Here is a 24,027-nt window from a genome sequence, read left to right on the forward strand (position 1 = left end):
TCCCATTCCTACTCTAACACTCCCAAATTAAAATGTACTCTCAGCTTTGGGGAAAGGGACACTGTGACCTTTCCAGGAGCAGGGAAAGAAGTCTCCTAATCTAAATAACAAGGAAAGGTTGTACCTACAATCTTTTAAATATGAGGGAGACAAGGATATAAATTCCACTGACCAGGGAGAGGCAATCAGAGTGATGGATTACAGCCAACCCAGGAGAGATGGGAAAGGGAGAGAACACTCTGATCCAAATTATTCCACAAAATTACCCTCAGCCCACTCCAGCTTGGCAGCAAAATGCCTCATTCCCATCCCCAGAAAGGCTTCCCAGGGTGCTCATGCAGTTGGAAACTTCACTTTCTGCAGGAGACAATTTTCCCTTTTTTCCAGCTAAAATTCCCAGGATGGAACTCCATCCTTTTACAACCAGCAGGATCAGAGAGGAGAAGGAAAGGAAAAATCCCCTTTTTCTGTGGGATTTTAGGGACTTTTGCACCATCCCCGGGTCCTCAAGCAGTTGGAATCTCCACCTTCTGCAGGAGACAATTTTCCCTTTTTTCCAGCTAAAATTCCCAGGATGGAAGTCCATGGGTTGCTTTTACAGCCAGCAGGATCAGAGAGAAGAAGGAAAGGAAAAATTCCCTTTTTCTTTGGGATTTTAGGGACTTTTGCACCATCCCAGGGTCCTCATGCAGTTGGAATCTCCACTTTCTGCACGAGACAATTTTCCCTTTTTTCCAGCTAAAATTCCCAGGATGGAAATCCATGGGCTGCTTTTACAACCAGCAGGATCAGAGAGAAGAAGGGAAGGGAAAATCCCCTTTTTCTGTGGGATTTTAGGAACTTTTGCACCACAGCAAAATTAGAATTCTCTGGATACACCTGGAGAACTCTCCCAGCCTTTCAACCCAACAAAACCTCCTCAGGAAATCCCATTTTCCCAGTGGGAATGTTGGGTGTGCCCTTCGGGATACAACAATATTGGATATTTATCCAAATTCTCCCAATGCCACACCAGCAGAGCAAATACCCACTGATTTCTGCACAATTCCCTTGGCTTTCCCAAGAATATCCAGGATTAAGAATGGAGGGTCCTGCTTGAAGGCACTGGAGTTGTTCCCAAGGAATTCCTGCAATCCAGAGCCAGGTAGGAACAGAACACACAACCTCATTTCCAACCTAACAGGAACAGCAGCACTTCCCAGCTGAAAGTGCTGAAATTTGACAAATTTTCCCTGAAATTTATCAGGAAACATGAAGGGCTGTTTCCTTCCTGGGAAGCTTTTCCCTTTTAATCCAATTCCTCTGCATTTTCTCCCAAAAGATGAGACTCTGCAGCCACGCCATGGACCTGCTCCAAATGGAAATCAGGGAAGCTTCCCCAGGCTCCAGAGATTCCCCAGCTCTCCTCTTCCCAAATGTTGCTGTCTCGGTTTGGAAAGCCAGGTGTCTGCTAAGGGAGGCAGGAGCCTCCCCTGAAATGGAGAATGTGAACCCTCCCCACCCCTCCCAATTGCTATAAATTTTAAATTAAGGGGCTCTCAGGCAAAAATATGGGAGCAGGAAATAGCAGTTCTTTAATAGGGAAGAAAATAAAATGATAAAATAAACAATGCAGGAAACCAAACCAACACTGCCAGAGTCAGAACCCAAGCTGACACCCTGTGGGTCAGGGTGCTGGCAGCAGTCCCATTGGAATTGTGGCTCAGCCCTCCTGCAGTGTCAGGGGTGGTTCTGCTGGAGCAGGGATCCTGGAGAAGGGTGCAGTCTCTGCCTCTGAAGATCCAGGGGAAGAGGCAGCTGCTGCTCCTCTGGGGAATCCCGTGCAGAAGCCGTGCTGGTGTTCCAGAATCTCCAGATTATATCCAGGTAGGAATGCTTGGCTCCTCCCTCTGGGCTCACATCTCCCAATGGGATGCTGTAGTTCTTATCAGCCATGCAGGGACATTCAATGGCTGTTATCAGCAGGTGTCCCCTCCCGAGGGAGGAGTGGGTGTGATCACTCAAAGAGAGAGATAAGGCAAACTGCTCACTTGACAAAGGTAATCTGCCCTACACATGGTAATGGAAAACATCTTGCATGCAATCTTCAACAGTTGCCATCCCCAATCTGCCCTTGGTCAGATGGGAAATGGTTGAGCTGTGCCAAGGGTTTGGATGGGGTTGAATTGTTCCTCACTTGGGGTCACCAAATGTTGAATTTGCTGGCAACCCCGACATGGGAAGAGATGAGAATTTGGACTCCATGTTTCAACAGGCTGATTTATTATTTAATGATATATATTATATTAAAAGTAAATGATATATTAAAACTATATGGAAAGGGAAGGGAAAGGGAAAGGGAAAGGGAAAGGGAAAGGGAAAGGGAAAGGGAAAGGGAAAGGAAAGGAAAGGAAAGGAAAGATAATAAAATCTTGTGACTGACCAGAGAATCCGAGTCAGCTGGACTGTGACTGGGCATTAATTAGAAACAACCACACCAGACCAATCACAGATGCACCTGTTGCATTCCACAGCAGCAGATAACCATTGTTTACATTTCGTTTCTGAGGCCTCTCAGCTTCTCAGGAGGAAAAATCCTAGTGAAAGGATTTTTCATAAAATATGTCCATGGCAGGATGGATTTTAGGAAAAAGTTCCTCCCTTCCCAAAGAGGGGGATGAGGACAGGAACAGCTCCCCAGGGAATGGGCATGGCCAGAGCTCCAGGAGTGTTTGGAAAATGCTCCCAGGGATGCCCAGGGTGGGACTGTTGGGGTGTTGGGATGATCCTTGAGATCCCTTCCCACTCAGGATATTCCATCCCACAGTTCCACCATTCCCACATTGTCCTCAGTTGATTTTCCCCCTCAATTTTCAGCATTTTCAGCAGCAAATTTAACTTTGTCCCTTAAACACCACCCAGCAAAAAGGACTAAAACCTCCCTCAATTTTCAGCATTTTCAGGACTAAAACCTCCCTCCTGTTTCTCATATTAAAATACAAATAATTTCATGTAATTTAAATAATTCCATTCCATCTAAACACGGTGACTCCACATGGAAACATTTTCCCAAATTCTTCCCTGCTTCATTCCTCAGGACTGAAAAAAAGAAAATAGTCCCACTTAGCTCACCATAATTCCAAGAGAATTTCTTGTGCAAGAATAAAATAAAAAATCTTCGAGGGGCACTTCTAAAGATTCATTTCTGTAGGTGCTGCAAATAGGCTGTACCCAAACATAATGAATATAATTCTCCTGTCAGGTTTAGTGTAATTTTTATTTGCTGATAGGTCCTGGATGGGATAATAAAGCTTCCCATACAAGCCCGTTATTGTCAGGCACAGAGAGGAAATGAGATATTTATTCCAGCCAATATCTCTGCAATGGGTGCTATTAAATAAAGGATTTGCAATGTGGTGTTGGGGAAAAAAAATGAATATATTTGGTTAAGTGGGTAAATACCTTCAGAGGAACTAAAAATATTGAGTTCTAAAGGGTTTTACAATCCAGGCACAGAAGATTCCTAGGAGATGAGGAACTCAGAAAATATCATTATTGCTAAAAGTGCTGCTGAAGCCAGCCCAGCTTTGCCCCAGAATAAAAGAATACAATGAAATTGTTGGGAAAGGGAGTCAAGGAGCCCCTTTTTTTATGGGGAAAACCTCCCAAAACCCCAAGCTGCTGGAGTGTCACAGGGCTCAGCACAGGAAATGTCACACCAGGATATTTTCCAGAGTCACATTAAAGGATCCACTCAACCCTTCTGCCTTCACAGCTCATTTCTGGCACCCCCTGCAGCCAAAATTCCTGGAGCTCGGGGCAGCAAATGAGGGATATCTAGGAAAACAAACCCCAAACAAAGGATGGGAAAGGGTTTTCAAGCATCCAAATGAATCCCACAGTCTGTCAGTGGCTAAAGCTGAGAAGTTTTAAATTTAAATTTTTGCAAAAGGTTTTAAAGTGAATAAAAATTGCCAGGTTTAAGCAGGGCTCACAAAGCAGTGACAATGAGAAATCAATGATGAATACAGGTTTTATTGTTATTAATAATAATCATCATTATTATTATTATCACTATTATTTTTTCTAATAGCTTTAGATGTTGTATTTGAGCTCAGATTATCTTGAAACAAAATGCAAATGCACTTTGGGATGGTTCATTATGCACAGATCAAAAATAACACAAAAGCTTTGCTTTAAAAGCCCTGAAATGGAGAATTTCGGTGCTTTCAAGGCAAGAAATGTCTTTCAAACAGATTTCTTTGTTTTTACACCACAGAAATTCGATTAAATCTATCTGAAATAAAAGAAATTAAACGGTGCTAGACAGGAAAAAATATTTAGAGGCAGAACTCGAGATGTCTCCAAATGTTCATGCCCATAAAGAGCCAGGAATTCATTTGGGAGCTCATAATGAGCCAGAATTATCCAACCAGGCTGCTCCAAAAGCCATTCCCAGACTGGATAATGGCAAGGAGGAGATTTGGGAATGCCCCTGCAGAACTTCCCTCTCTCCCTCAGGGTGAATTATTGGCAATAATTCCATGGGAAACGGGCATTATTTCCCCCCAGCCTCTGGAACACGGAGCTGTGGGGGGCTCAGGGAGGGCTCCTGGCATTTCCCTCCTGTGTTCTCCTGCAAACGCCCCAATAAATGGAATAAAAATGGGATCCTCGAGGAGCTGCTTGGGAGGCTCCTGGGGCTGCACTAACATCGAGGAGAGGAACCAAAACATTCCCAGAAAAACCCAGGATAGACGGGATGGAGCAGGAATAAAGTGGGAATAAAGAGGGGATGGAGTGGGAATAAAGTGGGAACAGAGAGGGAATAAAGCAGGAATAAAGAGGGAATAGAGTGGGACTCAAGCAGGAATAAAGTAGGAATAAAGCGGGAATAAAGCACAAATAATGTGGGAATAAAGTGGGAATAAATCAGGAATAAAGTGGGAATAAAGTGGGAATGGAGCAGGAATCAAGCAGGAACAGAGTGGGAATAAAGTAGGAATTGAGTGGGAATAAAGCAGGAATGGAGTGGGAATAAAGTGGGAATAAAGTGGGAATGAAGTGCAAATGGAGTGGGAATGAAGCAGGAATAAAGCAGAATAAAGTGGGAATCAAACTGGAATAAAGCAGGAATGAAGCAGGAATAAAGTGGGAATGGAGCAGGAATCAAGCTGGAATAAAACAGGAATAAAATAGGAATAAAGCAGGAATAAAGTAGGAATAAAGCAGGAATGAAGCAGGAATAAAACAGGAATGAAGCAGTTTGTGCTCACTGTAGCCCTGGATGGGCCTTTGCCATTCCTGGATTGTTTTCCATGGCCTCTGTCAGCAGCTGCTTTCATCCAGCAAAATAATCCCAGGAATTATCTTTAAAGTGGAAATAAACCATGGAGCTCCACCCTCACAGACTTCTACAAAAATGTTTCAAATTCTACCCCTCTCCTTCACCATTCTCCCAAATTCCTGAGTTATTCCAAACTCTTCCAGTGTCCATTGAGGTAGTCACACCTCTCCAGTTTAAAACAGATTTTGTTTTTCCTAATCCAACATTTTTCCTTGATATTCATCCCTTGTTTCCCACAGCCTTTCCATTTTTTCCATCTTCATGGTGTTTTTTGTTGCTGTTTTGGGTTTTTCCTTTGGTTTATGTCGAGACCTCGATGTGCTCCACCCCACAGTGAGTGGATCTGTGACTATAAAGAGATAAAAAACTCAAATTATTATTATTTGGTTTTTGTAGCTGTTTTGTGTTTTTCCTTTGGTTTATGCTGAGACCTTGATTTGCTCCACCCCACAGTGAGTGGATCTGTGACTATAAAGAGATAAAAAACCCAAATTATTATTATTTGGTTTTTGTAGCTGTTTTGGGTTTTTCCTTTGGTTTATGCTGAGACCTTGATGTGCTCCACCCCACAGCGAGTGGATCTGTGACTACAAAGAGACAAAACCCCTCAAATTATTATTATTACTTGTTTTTTGTTGCTGTTTTGGGTTTTTCCTTGGTTTATGTCAAGACCTTGATTTGCTCCACCCCACAGCAAGTGGATTTCTGACTATAAAGAGACAAAAAAACCCAAATTATTATTATTTGTTTTGTGTTACTGTTTTGTGTTTTTCCTTTGGTTTATGTCAAGACCTTGATGTGTTACATCTCACAGTGAGTGGATCTGTGACTATAGAGAGACAAAACCTCCAAATTACTATTATTTGGTTTTTTTGTTGCTGTTTTGGGTTTTTCCTTTGGTTTATGCTGAGATCTTGATTTGCTCCGCCCCACAGCGAGTGGATCTGTGACTATAAAGAGACAAAAACCCACAAATTATTATTATTTGTTTTTTGTAGCTGTTTTGGGTTTTTCCTTGGTTTATGTCAAGACCTTGATGTGCTCCACCCCACAGCAAGTGGATCTGTAACTATAAAGAGACAAAAAAACCCAAATTATTATTATTTGTTTTTTGTAGCTGTTTTGGGTTTTTCCTTTGGTTTATGCTGAGATCTTGATGTGTTCCATCTCACAGTGAGTGGATCTGTGACTATAAAGAGACAAAACCTCCAAATTATTATTATTACTTGTTTTTTGTTGCTGTTTTGGGTTTTTCCTTTGGTTTATGCTGAGATCTTGATTTGCTGCACCCCATAGCGAGTCGATCTGTGACTATAAAGAGACAAAAAACCCCAAATTATTTGTGCCCACATTTCCCTTGGAATTTCCAGCCTGGCATACTGGCATGTTCCAACCCTTAACTGAGGGACTACAAAGGATATCAGAGATCAGATCTGCAAGAGGGGGCAGGCAGGGAGCTGCCAGGGTTGGAGGGAATTTATTCCAAATAATCCAATTACTCCTGCTTTGAGGGAAGCTTTGAAGGGCAATAAAAGGGTGGATGAAATTCAGAACCTGTCATTACCAGAGAATGCTCAGAGAAATAAAAGTCTGCTCCTTCTGTACACAAGAACAGGAATTAAATCAGTTTTTTATTTTTTTCCAGGAAAGAGAGCAGAGGCTTTGGAGAGATTTGCTGAAACCAGCAGCAGACAAAGAGACAACTTGAATATCAAAGGAAAGAGCAGGGAGCAACCAATAAAACCTAAATTAAAATGAAGTACAGATGTTTTGACATCCTAAGCCAACCTGTTGGAACAGACAATGCGCTAAAACAGGAGAAAGAAGATAAAAGAGACTCAGGATGAGAAATTGTGGAGATTCCTTGGTCTGAGGAAAAATCCAGCAGAAATGATTGCAGGGCAAAGAGCATTTTAATCCTAGAAGATGTGCAGAGATTGAATAGGGCACAATTATTAAATTGGCTTTTCCAAACACAGGACCTGAGTTTGGGCACTGCCCTTAGCAGGCAGGTTTAAAACTGGGATTAAACAGATCAGGAGGGATTTTTGAGGGATCACAGGGGTTCATGAATAAGATGGAACATTCATACCATGAAAGTCAGAATTTAAAAAAGATGGAATTCTTTCAGTGTAGGTGAATAAAAGAACACAGAGCAGGTTAAATGCAAAGGTAAAACTGGAAAATCCCAAAATAACAGTTTTAACAGGAGCTCAGCTCTGCTCTGGTCGCCCATGTTGGTAACAAACACCATTTGTGATGATTTGGGGTTCCCTGCCTGCTCTCCCTCCACTGTAGGGATCAGGGGATCCAAAATCCCAAAATTCCAGACTGGTTTGTGTGGGAAGGGATCCTAAATCCCATCTCATCCCACCCCTGCCATGGCAGGGACACCTCCCACTGTCCCAGGGTGCCCCAGTGTCCAGCCTGCCTTGGGCACTGCCAGGGATCCAGGGGCAGCCACAGCTGCTCTGGCAATTCCAGCCCAGCCAGGAATTCCCAATTCCCAATCTCCCACCCATCCCTGCCCTCTGGCACTGGGAGCCATTCCCTGGCTCCTGTCCCTCCATCCCTTGTCCCCAGTCCCTCTCCAGCTCTCCTGGAGCCCCTTCAGGCCCTGCCAGGGGCTCTGAGCTCTCCCTGGAGCTTCTCCTCTCCAGGGGAACATTCCCAGCTCTCCCAGCCTGGCTCCACCAGTCCCTGGCAGGTGCCACTCTCAGGTGTCCCCAAATGCCACATGGGGCCACCAAACCCACCCTGCCAAGGTGGCACCTGGCAGATCCCACCCCAGTGCCTCATTCCTTAGGATTTCTCTGGAGCACCAGGGAAAATCCCAGCACTGCCTCCAGGGACTGGACAGGGAAGAGTTTTGATGAAGATCAATCGGAATTTTGGGATTTTCTCCCAGCTCTGCCCCGTGTCCCCAAGTGCCACATCCACAGCTTTTAAATCCCCCAGGAATGGTGACCCCACACTGCCCTGGGAAGTGGAAAAGTCTGGAAATTTGGGATTTCCCCATGCTCAGAGCTGGGTTTGCCCCAAGTCTGAGCTCCAGCAATGATTCTGATGAGCTCTGTCCTCCCCACGAACACCAACAAGGCAGGAGCACTCAGAGCCATAATTATCATTTTTAGCTCTCATTTCCATCCACACCATAATTGATCTGCATTTCCAAGAGAGCAACAAACCTGGATACCTCTTATTTCCCTCTTCCCTCCTGCTCTCATTCTCTAGAGCCACTTTTATCTTTATTAAACCCTGCACCAAATGAAGAATAAATCCATTTTCAACATAAATAATAAACATTAAAATAAATAAACACCGTTTCCTGCTGCCCAGCCACGAATTTAAAGTGCCATGGCAGAACAGAGATGCTCACTAATTAGCAGAGTTTATTTTAGCTCACCATAAACACCTCAAAAAGAAAATATTTGAGTCCAACAAATCACTTTTGATCTTAATCACTTTGTGCCCAAGCAACATTTGCAGCAGAAAGTCGCCCAGCAAAGGAGCAATAAAAATCATTTAATTCCAAACAGGATTTTTCCAGTGTTTTAATACTTGGAGATTTTTAATTTATTGTGAGCAAATGATGCATGAAATACTTTTTAATGCCTGGAACGCTCGATGCAAAATTGCATGGGCAAAAAAAATCTGATTTTATTTTTTACTGAATGGATTCTAAGGGTTTTAAGCCTTGTGCGCATCATTAAACAACACCAATGTTAGCTCTTATGATATATATAATATATTCTAATTAATGGCTCTGAGATGAAAATTCCCTCTCCCACCCAGTGCCAGAGGACCTCAGGATCCAAAATCCTGGGGGATTTGAGGGCCTTTTGTTGGTTGAGTTCCAGCATTTAATAAAAGGAGAGAGGAACGACCCCCGGGGTCCAACAACCACCTGAAGTTTGGCAGAAGAAAAGGAGCTCCAGGGAGGTGAGAAGATTCCCAGGGGGAAGCTCAGGTGGGACATCAGCAGGAATTTCCTCAAGGAAAGGGCGGCTTGGAACTGCCCAGGGAGGTCTGGAGTGCCCAAGGAATTCCTGGAGGCGCCCAAGGAATTCCTGGAGGTGGCACTTGGAGCTCTGGGCTGGCTGACAAGCTCTGGGAGCCATTCCCTGTGTCCTGTCCCTCCATCCCTTGTCCCCAGTCCTTCTCCTGGAGCCCTTTCCAGCCCCAAACCCACCTGGAAATGGTTCCTGAGGGGCTCCATCCACCTGGGCACTCCCAGTTTTATTGTTTGTTCTGGGCAAATCCTCCCAAACCACTTCTTCCTTCCCAAAAAGTAACCATTTTATCCTTTAAAAAGTTATTTCGAGACTATCCAGGCTTAGCTGGAATTTCCCTTTTCATCTTGGAGAACTTGAGGAATATATCAAACTTTTTATCACCACAACTTCTCTGGGAATTCTGAGGGCCTCCCCACCCTGACAGGCAAGAGAAGGTTGGGAAGGTGATGCTGGGTTGTTCCTTCCATGTTTTGGAGAATAACCAAAGTTAATAATAACCAAATTCCCGAAGAATAACCAAATTCCTGAAGTTCAGCACTGCTTTGGAAGAGTCCATGGAAAAGGAAGAGTTCAGAGGAGGGAGGGAGGAAGGATGGGTATGGACTCCACATTAACACTAATGACAAAACCATAAATCATGGCCAGGCTTAATAAAAAGGATCCTGTGTGGAGCTGCCCAGGAGAGGTTTCTGATTGATTTTTGGATCACTCAGGTAATTCCAAGATCAATAGGACACAAAATCCACCTATTTGTGCTTGTTAGCAGCACAATTAGAGTCTGGAACAGAGTCAGTTTGTAAAACCTGGTCCATAAAGGAGACAAGGGATGGAGGGACAGGAGCCAGGGAATGGCTCCCAGTGCCAGAGGGCAGGGATGGATGGGAGATTGGGAATTGGGAATTCCTGGCTGGGCTGGAATTGCCAGAGCAGCTGTGGCTGCCCCTGGATCCCTGGCAGTGCCCAAGGCCAGGCTGGACATTGGGGCACCCTGGGACAGTGGGAGGTGTCCCTGCCATGGCAGGGGTGGCACTGGGTGGGGTTTAACCCAGCCCAGCCCATTCTATAGTGACCATGTGATGATTTATCTGACCCGCCGCTGCCACATTTCTGGCTCCAATTCCCCCAAAATCACACACATCCAACCTCCTTTCCTAAGGAGACACCTCAAATTTTACCTGTTGAGGAATTATAAAGGAAAAATACTCATTGTTCATAAAAATAATAAAAATATTTCCAACTGCGCCTCCCTGAGCCCCAAGTTTTCCAAATGAATCCTGCCCTTATCCCAGGGGGATAAATCAGACTCAGGCCACAAAATGAGCACCAGTTTCTGGGAGACTGATCCTCATCTCAAGCAGTAAAACAGCAAAAGGTTTTTCCCTCTCTGCATAAAAGAAGATTTAAAATATATTAAATAAAGATTTTTCAGAAAAGAGGGATGGATGGGAGACTGGGAATTGGGAATTCCTGGCTGGGCTGGAATTGCTGCCCCTGGATCCCTGGCAGTGCCCAAGGCCAGGTTGGACATTGGGGCACCCTGGGACAGTGGGAGGTGTCCCTGCCCATCCAGGGCTGGGATGAGATGGGATTTAGGATCCCTTCCCACTCAAAGTTGGGATCCCATCTCAGTTTGGCATTCTCTGTGGCTGGGAGGGGCTGGAAGCAGGAAAGAGTAGGAACTTCCCGAGCTGGAGATGTTCCAGGAGCTGGAGGCAGCTGTTCCTGGTGGGAGATGCGCAGCTCATCCCAGGCACTCCTGAGGAACCTCGTGCCGGGATCCCAGGCACTGCTTTTCCCCCCAAAATGCAGGAAAACAGACAAATTCCAAGCCCCAGCAAATTCTTTTTCACCCCAAGCCTGGCCTGATCCCCTGCTGCACTCCACACACAAATCCCTCCTGCCCTCATTTTTGCCAGATTTGTACAACCCATCTGTTCTGCTAAATGTTTGCCAGCTTTTAAGGCCAAAGTAACTCCTTTTTTTTAATGTTCTTTATGCATATTTATGATAATTCTCCTTTTTCCAGCCAAATTCCTATTTTCAGGATCCATCATTGGCCAAACTGCCTCCAGTAGCCACAAGACCTCCAACAGGTGGAGCAGCTCCTTTCAAGCCAGTCCCTGTGCAGAATTCAAAGGAATAAATCAAAATATTCAGCATTTGCTGTCCTTTCTGGAGGGGCTGTGACTGCAGGAGCAGAGCTGGGGAGGAATTCACTGGAATTGTTCAGCCTGATGATCCCCGTTCCCAATGCAAAGGAGAAGCTGAAGAAATGGGAGCAGAACATGCTCAAGTGTGACTTGGTGGTGCCTTTCATTCACGCGGTGTGTGGGTGAAAAGGTGATTCCTGAAGAAATCTGGAGGGCCCTGAGGGAGGAGTGAGGAATAAAAATGTTCCCTCACCATGGAAAATGAGAATTCCCAGTTTCCCATTTTCAGCAATGCTCTTCTCTTCTGGGGAAGTCTTCTTTGGGCAGTACCAAGCACCTGTTGGGACAGGGCCAGGCTGGGATTGGGATCATCCCCATTGGCAGCTGAAGCCAGAGTGCTCCTGCCAGCCCAGGTATCCAAAAAATCCCAGCCCAGGTATCCCAAAATCCCAGCCCAATCTGCGGAAAGGACACTCAGCTTCCTGGGACTGCCTCTGCCAGGATAAAACTGCTCCTTTATCCTCCCCCCAAGCACAACAATCCCACCTGGACACAACACTGGGCTGCCCACACGCAGAACATGGAATCTTCTCCACACCTGGGCCATCCCAACCAATAAATGTGCAATTCCTACCCTGTGCCCATCACACTTCATTAAAAATGCCTTAGTTGGGTTGTTTCTAGGAGTACAGGGGCCATTACGGTAATTAAATCCCAGCCTGGCTGATGAAGGACACTGCCATTAAATCCCATTTACAAACTCCTTGTGCTTCATCTCCTCACCCTGGGGGTCCCACTGAAGCTGTTTTGGGGCTTCACTCTCATGGTTGACAAATCCATTAAATTGTCCACGCTGAGCTCTCCAGCAGAGAAGATTCCCAATTTTCCAGTCTTCTGCTCCCACAGCTGTTAGAATATGAAATTATCTCAACGACATCTCAAATCAGAATGAATATGGATAAAAGCACACAGATATCCCTCTGTGTCTGAACCACACCTGGGATCTCAGTCCCGGGATGGTTTGGGTTGGAAGGGACCTTAAATCCCACCCAGTGCCATGGGCAGGGACACCTCCCACTGTCCCAGGCTGCTCCAGCCTGGCCTTGGACATTCCAGGGATCCAGGGGCAGCCACAGCTGCTCTGGGCAACCTGTGCCAGTGAATGAGGCCCACATTATTCCCCCAAGGCACCAGTGAGGACATTTTCCAGAACTCCCTCTGGAATCCCACCACAAAGGCCATCAAACATTCCCAGGTGCCCCCAAGGACACAGCACAGCCAAGATGGGAAGAGTCCCGGCCTCAGCCCATTCCCAGGGCCCCATTCCATCAGGATCAACCCATTCCCAGGGCTCTATCCCATTCCCAGGGCTCCATCCCATCAGGATTATCCCATTCCCAGGGTTCTATGCCATCAGGACTCAGCCCATTCCCAGGGCTCTGTCCCATTCTCAGGGCTCTATTCCATCAGGATTATCCCATTCCCAGGGTTTATTCCATTCCCAGGGCTCTATCCCATCAGGTTTATCCCATTCCCAGGACTCTGTCCCATTCCCAGGGCTCTGTCCCATCAGGATTAACCCATTCCCAGGGCTCCATCCCATCAGGACTCAGCCTATTCCCAGGGCTCTATCCCATTCCCAGGACTCTATCCCATCAGGACAGCCCATTCCCAGGGTTCCATCCCAGCAGGGTTTATCCCATTCCCAGGGTTCCATCCCAGTAGGGTTCTATCCCATTCCCAGGGCTGTATCTCATCAGGATCACCCAATTCCCAGGGCACAGTCAGGTGGCACAGACACACCAGGTGTCCCAGCAGGATGGGACATCTCAGAGCTGGAGCAAACCCATCCCTGTCCCCACCCAGCCCAGCCCAAACCTTCCCCAACACAACCCAATCCCAGCAGGAAATGGGAGCTCAGGAAGGAAATAAACCCAGGACTTCCCACCATTAGTATTCCCTGGCTTCAAGCAGTTCCATGGATTTTTAGCTCTGACTCAGGAGCTTTTCCATGCCTGGAACTGGCTGTGCCAGCAGGAAATCCAAGCCCTCCAAATCCTTTGGAGCATCAATAAATGCCCATTTTGCCCCATGATTTATCCAGATTTAGAGGCAGCTCTTGAACAATTACACATTTACCCTCTGCTTCCATCCATGGAAGCTTTTCCTGCTCCACTCGGGAAGGAATTCTGGATTTTATGGGAACAGCAACACACAAAACACTCCAATAGGACAATGATGCCTTTTTAATGGGAATTTTGGATTTTACGGGAAGAGCAGCCCACAAAACATTCCAAAAGGACATTGATGCTGCCAGCCCCAGTGATTTTAGGAGGTTTCTCCTTTTCATGGCGCCTGGATTGTTCCCCAAGTGCTGCAAACAGCTCAGCAAGGTCAAATAAAAATCAGGATTAGCAGTTAGGGCCATAGCAACATCTCCAGGATGGAATTCCAGCTCGCTGTTCCCAGGGATTTGATCCCTTCCGTGAAATGTTAATTAATAGAGGAAGCACGAGGTTGGGTTTGGGAGAGCTGAGCTGGGCTGGGGAAACGTTTCCAGGCATCCCATGTGAGCAGCGGAGCTGGAATTAGGGAGGGTGTGCAACCCCACAGGGTTTTTCCAGCCCCATCCCAATCCTGGCCCTGATCCCAACCTCCAACACCTCAGAATCTCCCAACATTTTGGGTTTGAGACCCAAATCTGGGCTTCCTCCAACAAAACCCTCCTCAGATCTGCCCTCTCCCTGCTCCAGCTCCTCCTCTATATCCCAGGGACAACAGGGAACCTTCAAAGACTTTTTTCCACTTTTTTTTTTTTTCCCAAAAAACATTCCTTATTTCACTGGTGCCCAGCTTCCAAATATATTTTTATATGCATTAATCACAAACTTTTCATAGGAGATCTAACATAAATTAAATGAAGCTGAATTTTAGCAGACACTGAAAAAAATGTCTTTCCCCCAGGGAAAAAAATTTTCCCTCCAAGGCCAATTTTAAATAAATAACCCTCTTCCCAAGAAGCCTGCTTCCCAAGAAAAATACCTTATAGTCCCCTTTTTTCATATATATTTTATATAAAATTTAAAATATTTATCCCCCAGGCCAGTTTTAAGTAAATTACCCTCTTCCCAAGAAAACTGCTTTCCAGGAAAAATACCTTAGAGTCCCCTTCTTTGATATATATTATATATAATTTCCTTAAGTAGACATAAACCAACATTTTTAGTTCTATTTTGCACTTTGATTTACCAGGAAAAGCCAATTTGCTGTTCCTGCAGCACTGGGGCAAAGCAAAATATTTAAGAGTTCTTGGAGAAAGTTTCTCAGATTTTTTTTCAGGAGCAGTGTGACCTTGCTGGACAGGGAACATTCACCTGCCACTCTCTTCTCCAACAGAAGGGAAAAGCCAACAGGATCCACCATTAATACATAATATTATAATTAATATTATACATATATCTGTATAATATAAATTAGTATAAATATGAATTTGTATGAGTATATATTTGCATTAATATATGTTGTGTATACATAATATACATGATATAAAATACATTAAAGATCAATACAATAAATAAATATATATAATATTTTATAAATAGTCATATATATCTGCATAACATAAATTTGTATTCATATGAATTTGTATTAATTTATATTTGCATTAATGTATGTTGTTTATATATAATGTACACCATATAAAATATATTAAAGATCAATACAATATATAAATATAAATAATCATTAATATATAGTCACATATATCTGTATAATATAATTTTGTATTAACATGAGTTTGTATGAATATATATTTGCATTAATATATGTTATGTATATATAATATAGACCATATAAAATATATTAAAGCTAAATAAAATATAGAAATATGTAATCATGAATTTATAGTCACATATATCTCTATAACATAAATTTGTATTCATATGAATTTCTATAAATATATATTTGTGTTAATATATTTTATATCATTTATATTGTATCTAAGAATATATATAATTTTATATAATCTATTATAGATAATAGATTATATATAATAATAATAATGAGATGTTATATATATTGATATCTGTATATACAATGTATGCCATATAAAATACATTAAAGATCAATATAGAAAGATATAAAATTATTAATGTTGGAAGACCTCCAAGATGATCAAGCCCAACCTTTGACCAATCCCACTGTGCCCATCAAACCACACTCCAAAGTGCCACATCTCATTTTTTGATCATTTAAGCGTCCAGAAGAGTTCTCAGGAGTATTAATTCCCCTTTTCTTTGTCTATTTCTTCTCCTCCAGCCTCAGTTCCCATCCAGGCTGGTTCTGTGCTGGTTCCAGGGAATCCCTGAGCTCCCTTTCCTCCTCCCTGTCCTGTCCCAGTCCCTCCCCACTCTGTGGGGATACCACTTGTCAGTTTCTCTGGCTCTGGATTGAAGGCACTTGAGACAGTAATTCGTGTTTGGACTCAGGTGTTTATTATTTCTTATCAGTAAAACAGTCTCACTGCTGTGAGTTCAGCAGCTTTTTATTAAAAGGCACAAAATGGCCAACAATCTCTTGGTACAAGGGCTTTTAAGACTAAACTATCCCATTAAGAACTGACACCTGGATTATTTCCCCTTTTAACCCAATAACTGATCCCACAGAGCTGCAATGGGGACTTTTCTGCCCAATTACAAAATGCCACCCAAACACATGGAGAAAGAGGAAGAGGAAGCATGAAGAAGAAACCCAGGGTGACACCCTGTGCCCTCCATCTTGCTTCCATCCACAACACACTAAAAATCCCAAACCCTCAGTTTCTCACCCAGTGACACACCCACACTGCTCTCTATAATCTTGTTCTGGATTGCAAGGCAAGATGTATTCTATTACCAGTTGTCTTTTGTCAAGTGGGCAGTTTTCCTTATTTCTCTCTGAGTGATCACACCCACTCCTCCCTCGGGAGGGGACACCTGCTGATAACAGCCATTGTCCCTGCATGGCTGATAAGAGGTACAGCATCCCATTGGGAGATGTGAGCCCAGAGGGAGGAGCCAAGCATTCCTACCTGGATATAATCTGGAGATTCTGGAACACCAGCACGGCTTCTGCACGGGATTCCCCAGAGGAGCAGCAGCTGCCTCTCCTTCCCCTGGATCTTCAGAGGCAGAGACTGCACCCTTCTCCAGGATCCCTGCTCCAGCAGAACCACCCCTGACACTGCAGGAGGGCTGAGCCACAATTCCAATGGCACTGCTGCCAGCACCCTGACCCACAGGGTGTCAGCTTGGGTTCTGACCCTGGCAGTGTTGTTCTAGTGGACTGCATTGTTTATTTTATCCTTTTATTTTTTTCCCTATTAAAGAACTGTTATTTCCTGCTCCCATAATGTTTGTTGACTGAGAGCCCCTTAATTTAAAATTTATAACAATTCAGAGGCGGGGAGGGTTCATTTTCTCCATTTCAGGGGAGGCCTTCCTCATCAGACTCCTGTCTTTCCAAACCAAGACAGATCTATTTCACACTTTTGTGGATTCCAGTCTGTCTTGAAGTCTGGGAAACTTTCTCCATGAATGAGGGTCAGAGTCAGTGCTGCCCTGGGGGTCAGGACACCCCAGAGCAGACACAGAAATATTCCCAGTGCCCTGGGTTTCCACATCACCCCTGTGACTCCACTCCTTCAACTCCTCCTCTTCCCTTTCCTTGTCCCAAATCCAGCAGCTGCTTCCCAAAGCCACGGAGAGCCCAGCAGGGCCCCACTCCTCATTTCTGCAGCAAAAACCCTCCAAAAGCCAGGCAGGGATGCGGGGCTGGGCTCAGCCACACCAAGGAGCGCCTTAATGAGGCAGAAACAGCCAAAATTGATTTTTAATTTCAGGTTTTAATTTGTCAGGAGCATCTCAGTGGCTTTTAAATGAGATTTAAAGCGCGTTTTATTCCACCAGGAATGGGCTCAGTCACCGGCTAAAATTGGATTAGTGGCTCCAGTGCCTGATTAGGAAGAGGGTTGGAAGTTGAATTTTGGGACATTCTGGGCCACATCTCCTTAATCCACCCTTAAGGAACTTTTTGGGTTGGTGTGGGGTTTATACATAAAGGGGGAATTCAGGAATAAGACACAAATATGGAAACATTTACCATGGGGAATTTAGGAACAAAACAAATACAGAGACATTTACCTGAATTCAGGAACAGGACACAAATATGGGAACATTTACCAGAGGAATTTAGGGATAAACCAAATATGGAAACATTCACCTAAAAGAATTTAGGAACAAAACACAAATGAGAGATATTTACCCAAAGAAATTCAGAATAAGACACAAATATGGAAACATTTACCATGGGGAATTTAGGAACAAAAGAAAAATAGGAGATATTTACCTACAGGAATTCAGGAATAGGACACAAATACGGAAATATTCACCTACAAAATCCAGGAATTGGACACAAATACAAAAATACTCATCTACAGGAATTCAGGAATAAGACACAAATATGGAAGCATTTTCCCAGTTCCTGAGGGGAAACTGAGGCAGGGAGCCCAGTTAAAGCTGGACTGGGAGTAACCAGCACTTCCAGGGATGGGGCATCCCCACCTTCACAGCCACGAGTTCCTTCTGAATATCCAACCTAAAGTTCAGATTTTAGTTTCCAATTATTGTGAAAACTAAGCCACAAAAAAAAAAAAAAAAAAAAAGTAGAAAATGGAGGAAAAATATTGCAGGGTTTTGGGAAGACAGGTTTTATTTCCAATTTTTTAGGGCAAGTTTAGTTTTTATTTAAATTTTCAGACTTTCACTGGGAGTTGGTGGCTTGAATGCTCCTGAATATCTTGTTCTGATTCTGGGATGAGGTAGGAGGGTGGTTTGTGTGTATTTTTAATCTGTTTAGGGTTAATTAAGGTGGTTTTTACAAGATTGTTATTTTGAGTTCTTTCTTTCAGTACCCATTCTTAAAACTTCCAACCTGTTTCTCCCTGTGGTTGCCAGTCTGTTCCCTTAAATCCCAATCCAAATTGTCCTGTATTTATGGGACTTGGTTTGACCTTCAAACTGAGTTCCTACACTGTTGACTTTTGATTTTCAGCCCCATTTTGGGTTGGTTTTGCACCAGTTTTGTGTCTTTAACAAGAAAAATGCTGATATTTGTTACACTTGTGTTTCTAGCTTAGCTTTACTGAGGATATTGGTCAGATTTTGAAATCGTACTTTTCATCATTTCATTTCTCTGTTTTTATGGAAGCACCAAAGCTCTTTCTGTGCTGAACTCTGTTTTTTACCTTCGTGAAATAACCAGTGAAGAAAGAATAATTTGGGCTGGGGGAAATTTGGAGCTCAGCTGCTCAGTCTGATACATGGAGAGGAAAAGGAAGCACAAGACAGATGGTCTGAGGAATCTTCTGATCTTGCCAAGATCACCCAGCCCTCAGGAGACACAGCATTAGGGATTTGCCAAAAAAAAAAAAAAAAAGTTTATTTTTTAATACAGGGTTATAAAAACCAAAGAGTTTGGGCCACTCTTGTGTGGTGATTATGGATCCGTTAATGAGGAGGGAAAGGAAAAACAAGGAATGAACAAGAAGAGAGTCCCTGGGATCCTGTGAAACACTTCCTGGTGGAATATCAGCCCAGTCATGGCAATAATCCCAGGAAAAGATGTGGGAATGAAGGCAGTAAAAACTTGGAATGAATTCAATTTTCGAAATCATTGTGCTGTTAAAAAAAGATGGCAATGAGACATGAATGGGTTTAGAATGAGGGAACATAAGGGGAAATGAGAGAGGAACTCAGGCTGGGTGATGAAATCCTTCCAATTAATGATGGAGACCAATCCTGACGTGGCTCTGGGATCCAGGATGTGCCATCAGCCCTGTGGTATTTAACTTGTGGGGAGTTTTGAATGAGTTAGAGACAGGACCTCTGAGTTGGTTTTCATAATGTGGTTTATTTTGGGTTTATTCTCTTATCTTCTACACAGGCAGGAAGGGTGAGTTGGGCTCACATCTTCACTGCATGTCTCAGAAGGTCACAAGACCTTTTAAGGAGTTATTGACCAATAAACCAATGCCAACAAGGATATTTATGCTTTTGAGCAATCCTTAAATATTTTGTCTTATGGACCCATCTTATGCTACAGCGTGAGCTTTCTTAGCCACTCATGTTATGGCACACAAACCCACAGTGCTGCATTCTAAACTCCTTGTTTAGAGTAAATTCTAGTTCCAGAGAATAAACTCTGGAACTACTTTTATTGTTATATCTTAAACTCTAAAACCCTAAACTTTCCTTTCCTCAGCTCAACGTGTCTCTGCTTTAAACTATAAATCCACATTCTCCCTTCTGGCACCTCAGTCTGGGAGCCTTTCCCAAGGTCTCAGATCAAATCCTGGGTTTAATTCTAAACTTTGGCTCACAGGCCCAAAATTCTGATAATTCCCTGCATTTCAGATTCCAACAACCGCCAGCAGGCAGGAACAGCACCTGTTGGATTATACAATTTTCTGACCCAGAGATGGGGCAACTGAGAGGCATTTAAAAAACTTTATTGCATTTTCAGTCTCATGAGAAGGGTGGGACAATACAGATGTTATAATTCATGCCGTCACAATCAGAAGTTAATTATTTCCTAATTACAATACACTATAAGTGTTTCTTGTCCTATCAGCTTTTGCCACACCATGCTGTAGATGCTTTAAAGGAAATAATCTAAAATTACCCCTCATGAGTCCCACTACAATGCATCTTTCACAGGTCTATTTCTCCAAAAGATCCAGTCTTATTTGTAAGGCCATCCTTTGAAACTTGTTTCTAGTTTTATTTTTCTCCCAACAATGTCTGTCCTATTCCATGGCATTTTTAAGTCAGCATTTCTTGTCTCATTTTTCTCATTTGTCTTAATTGTCTCATTTCTTGTCTCATTTTCCCCTCAGGAACTGGGAAAATGCTTCCATATTTGTGTCTTCTTCCTGAATTCCTGTAGATATTTTCATATTTGTGTTTTATTCCTGAATTTTATAGGTGACTATTTCCATATTTGTGTCCTATTCCTGAATTATGTACGTGACTATTTCCATATTTGTTTTTTGTTCCTGAATTCCTGTAGGTGAATGTTTCTATATTTGTGTCTTATTCCTGAATTCCTGTGGGTAAATATCTCCAAACCTTGTCTCAAGGTTTGCATACAGATGCACACACTGTGTGAGCCTTCTGCCAGGCTTTGAGAATTCCCTACAAAAGAGAATTCTCTACAAAAGAGAATTTTCCATTTCCCACAAGCACCCACCAACTGAGGCCAGTTTTTGCTGGATATTCCCAGCAGTGATTTTTCCAGAGACAGGACGATGTGCACCAGCAAAGCTGAATTGGGAATTTTCCATCGGCACCGGATGATCCTGTTGGGATTTGGGAAGCAGGAAGGGATAGTTCTGAGGGCTGGGTTACCAAGTTTGGAAATCTCATCTTAAAGAATAAATCAGGGAGGCTGGAGAAGGAAGGTTGGGTTTGATCCCAAATAAATCTCTCCTGTGATGGATTTAGCCCAGAAAACTCTACTGAACAGCAGTTCATTCACATGAATCAGTGTTAAAAATCTGGGATATTCCTTGGATGCTTTGGGATCACTGGTGGGGTGGGAGGGGAGCAGAGCAGCCCCTGGGGCTATGGAAATCCAGAAATTACAAATATTCCTGAATTATCAACAGTTCCCAGCACAAATCCAAAGCAGAGCCCCAAACCATCAAAAAAAAAAATCAAATTAATTAACTCCATCCCAGCCCAACCCAGCACAGATTCAAAGCACAGCCCCACAGCAGCTAAAATGAAATTAATTTACAGCTCTTTTCTATTTCCAACCTCAAATTCAGATCTTTAAGCTGTAAACTGCATTTCCCCACCTGCTCGACAGCTTTCCACATCAAGGACCTTCAATCTCAAAGCCTTTTAAATGTAAAATACTCCTAAAATTTTAGTTCTCCCTTAAATTATGGACTACAAGAAGCAGCAACCAAAAATATTTAATACATCAAGTGCTAAGCAAAGCAAATCCATCTCCAAATGTGAATTAAATTCATGCTTAGTGTTTGCACTGAACTTCCAGGTTCATTAGGAACAGAGCTTTGGGAGATTAAAAGAGAAATATTTTTAAAGCCCAGTCTGTTACTTCTCACCCTGAAAGAAATAATTCCCCCCCTTGAAAAGAAAAACCTTTCCAGATGAAAGATGGAACCAGAGATTGAGATTCACAGAATTAAAGGGCCTTAAACTCACTTCATTTTACAGAAAAACTCGAGTGTTTTTGATCAGAGACAGGCAGAACTGGACTAAAATCTCCAAATTATTTTTTTTATAGTACCCATAATGTTGTTTTGAATTCATCCTGATATGTGAGGATGATTTATTACAGCAGGCCATGAAAAGAGTGATAAATATAGAATAAATTCTATAAAAACACACATGAGCTGAAGATTTGCTGTCTTGCAGACCACCACTATTTAACAACTGCTGAATCCTGTATCTGCTCATGCCCAATCTCCCTGACTGATCTCTCTTATTCTGCACTGCAAATGCATAAAAAATGTCATTTAAAAAGCATTAAAGTGATAAAAACTTTGATATTCCTCGAAGTTCTTCGAAGATGAAAAATTTCACTCCCAGCTAAGCCTGGATATTCGCAAAATAAATTTTTAAAAGGATAAAATTGTTACTTTTTGGGAGGGAGGAAGTGCTTTAGGAGGATTTCCCCACAACACACCTGGTACAAAATGAAACTGGGGGTGCCCGGGTCGATGGAGCCCCTCAGGAACAATTTCCAGGTGGGTTTGGGGTTCCTGTCTGGGGTGTCCCATTCCCGGGGCTGCAGGAACATTCCCAGCCTGCCTGGGGCTGGAAAGGGCTCCAGGAGAGCTGGAGAGGGACTGGGGACAAGGGATGGAGGGACAGGAGCCAGGGAATGGCTGCCAGTGCCAGAGGGCAGGGATGGATGGGAGATTGGGAATTGGGAATTCCTGGCTGGGCTGGAATTGCCAGAGCAGCTGGGGCTGTCCCTGGATCCCTGGCAGTGCCAGGCTGGACACTGGGGCACCCTGGGACAGTGGGAGGTGTCCCTGCCATGGAAAAGGGCTGGGAATGGGATTTAAGGTCCCTTCCGAAGCAAAATCCTGGGATTTAAGATGGATTGAGAAAAGCCATCACCACAACTCCAGGCTTTTTGTTATTAACCCAGTCTTTCACTTTTAGGAAATGAGAACTAGAGATGGAAAATTCAGGATTTGCCTGTCCCAACCAGCATCTCCCATTTCCACCCCAAGCCCTGGGCACTCCCAAGGCTCTGCTGGGATCTGTGCTCCCCCAGAGCAGCTCCTGCCTGTCTGGAATCCCGGGAAATCCTCTCTGCTCCCACTCCCCTCCAATCCAGGGGAGGAAAAGCTCCCTGTGCTGCCCCAGAGGCTCTTTCCATAATGTGCATTTCCCATCAGCACTGGGATTCTCTGGCGGTGCCCAAGGCCAGGTTGGACACTGGGACACCCTGGGACAGTGGGAGGTGTCCCTGCCATGGCAGGGGTGGCACTGGGTGGGATTTGAGGTCCCTTTGAACCCAAACTGGATTTGGCCGAGGCCCTGCTGGCTCCACAGGCATCTCCTGAGGGAACTCCACACCCCAGCTGGGCACCACACCTGCCCCTCATGGGTTTAATTAACAGAGCTAAACCAAGATTAATTGGAAAGCATGCCGAAGTGAAAGGGGAGGGACCCACACCGTGCCTCAGTTTCCCCATGTGAACTCCTGCAGTTGCTGGTGGAACTTGGAGATGACTCTGAAGCCTCAGATCCTGGAATGGTTTGGGTTGTACCAAAGGAGCTTGAGGATCATCCATGGCAGGGACACCTCCCACTGTCCCAGGGTGCCCCAATGTCCAGCCTGGCCTTGGGCACTGCCAGGGATCCAGGGGCAGCCACAGCTGCTCTGGCAATTCCAGCCCAGCCAGGAATTCCCAGTTCCCAAGATCCCCCCTGCACCCACCCTGGCAGTTTGAACCATTCCCTGTGTCCTGCCCCTCGTTATCCCTCTGCCCGTGGGGATCCTGCAGGGTCCCTGTCCCTCTGTCCCTGTCCCAGCTCTCCTGGGCACCACTGATCACTGATCACCTCTGCACCCTCCATCCCCAGCCCCAAACCCACCCTGGGAAATCAGGAATTCACTCCGGGTGCTCTTTCACGGATAAAAAAATTGGAATACGTGGAAAATAAAGCTCAGCTTTTCAAAGGTCAGGCCTTGAGATGTTGTTGATTTTTGGCCAAGACATCACGAGCTGCTGCTCAGGCAGTGAGGGCTGGAGGATCCTCAGCACCCTCAGAACAAAGTTGAATAAAGTTCAGTCCCTTTTCTAAAGAGCAGGAGGAGGCAGGAGTTTGCTGAAGCCTCCTGCTCTTTGTCCTTCATTATCAGCTCCCTGCCAGCCCAGGGAAGGCTTTGGGAATGTCAGCAGGGATTTCCAGGCATTCCATCACCCCCTCTCTGCCTTCTGGCTTTGGGA

Source organism: Camarhynchus parvulus, chromosome 5 (assembly GCF_901933205.1).
Source record: "Camarhynchus parvulus chromosome 5, STF_HiC, whole genome shotgun sequence".
Classification (NCBI taxonomy): Eukaryota; Metazoa; Chordata; class Aves; order Passeriformes; family Thraupidae; genus Camarhynchus; species Camarhynchus parvulus.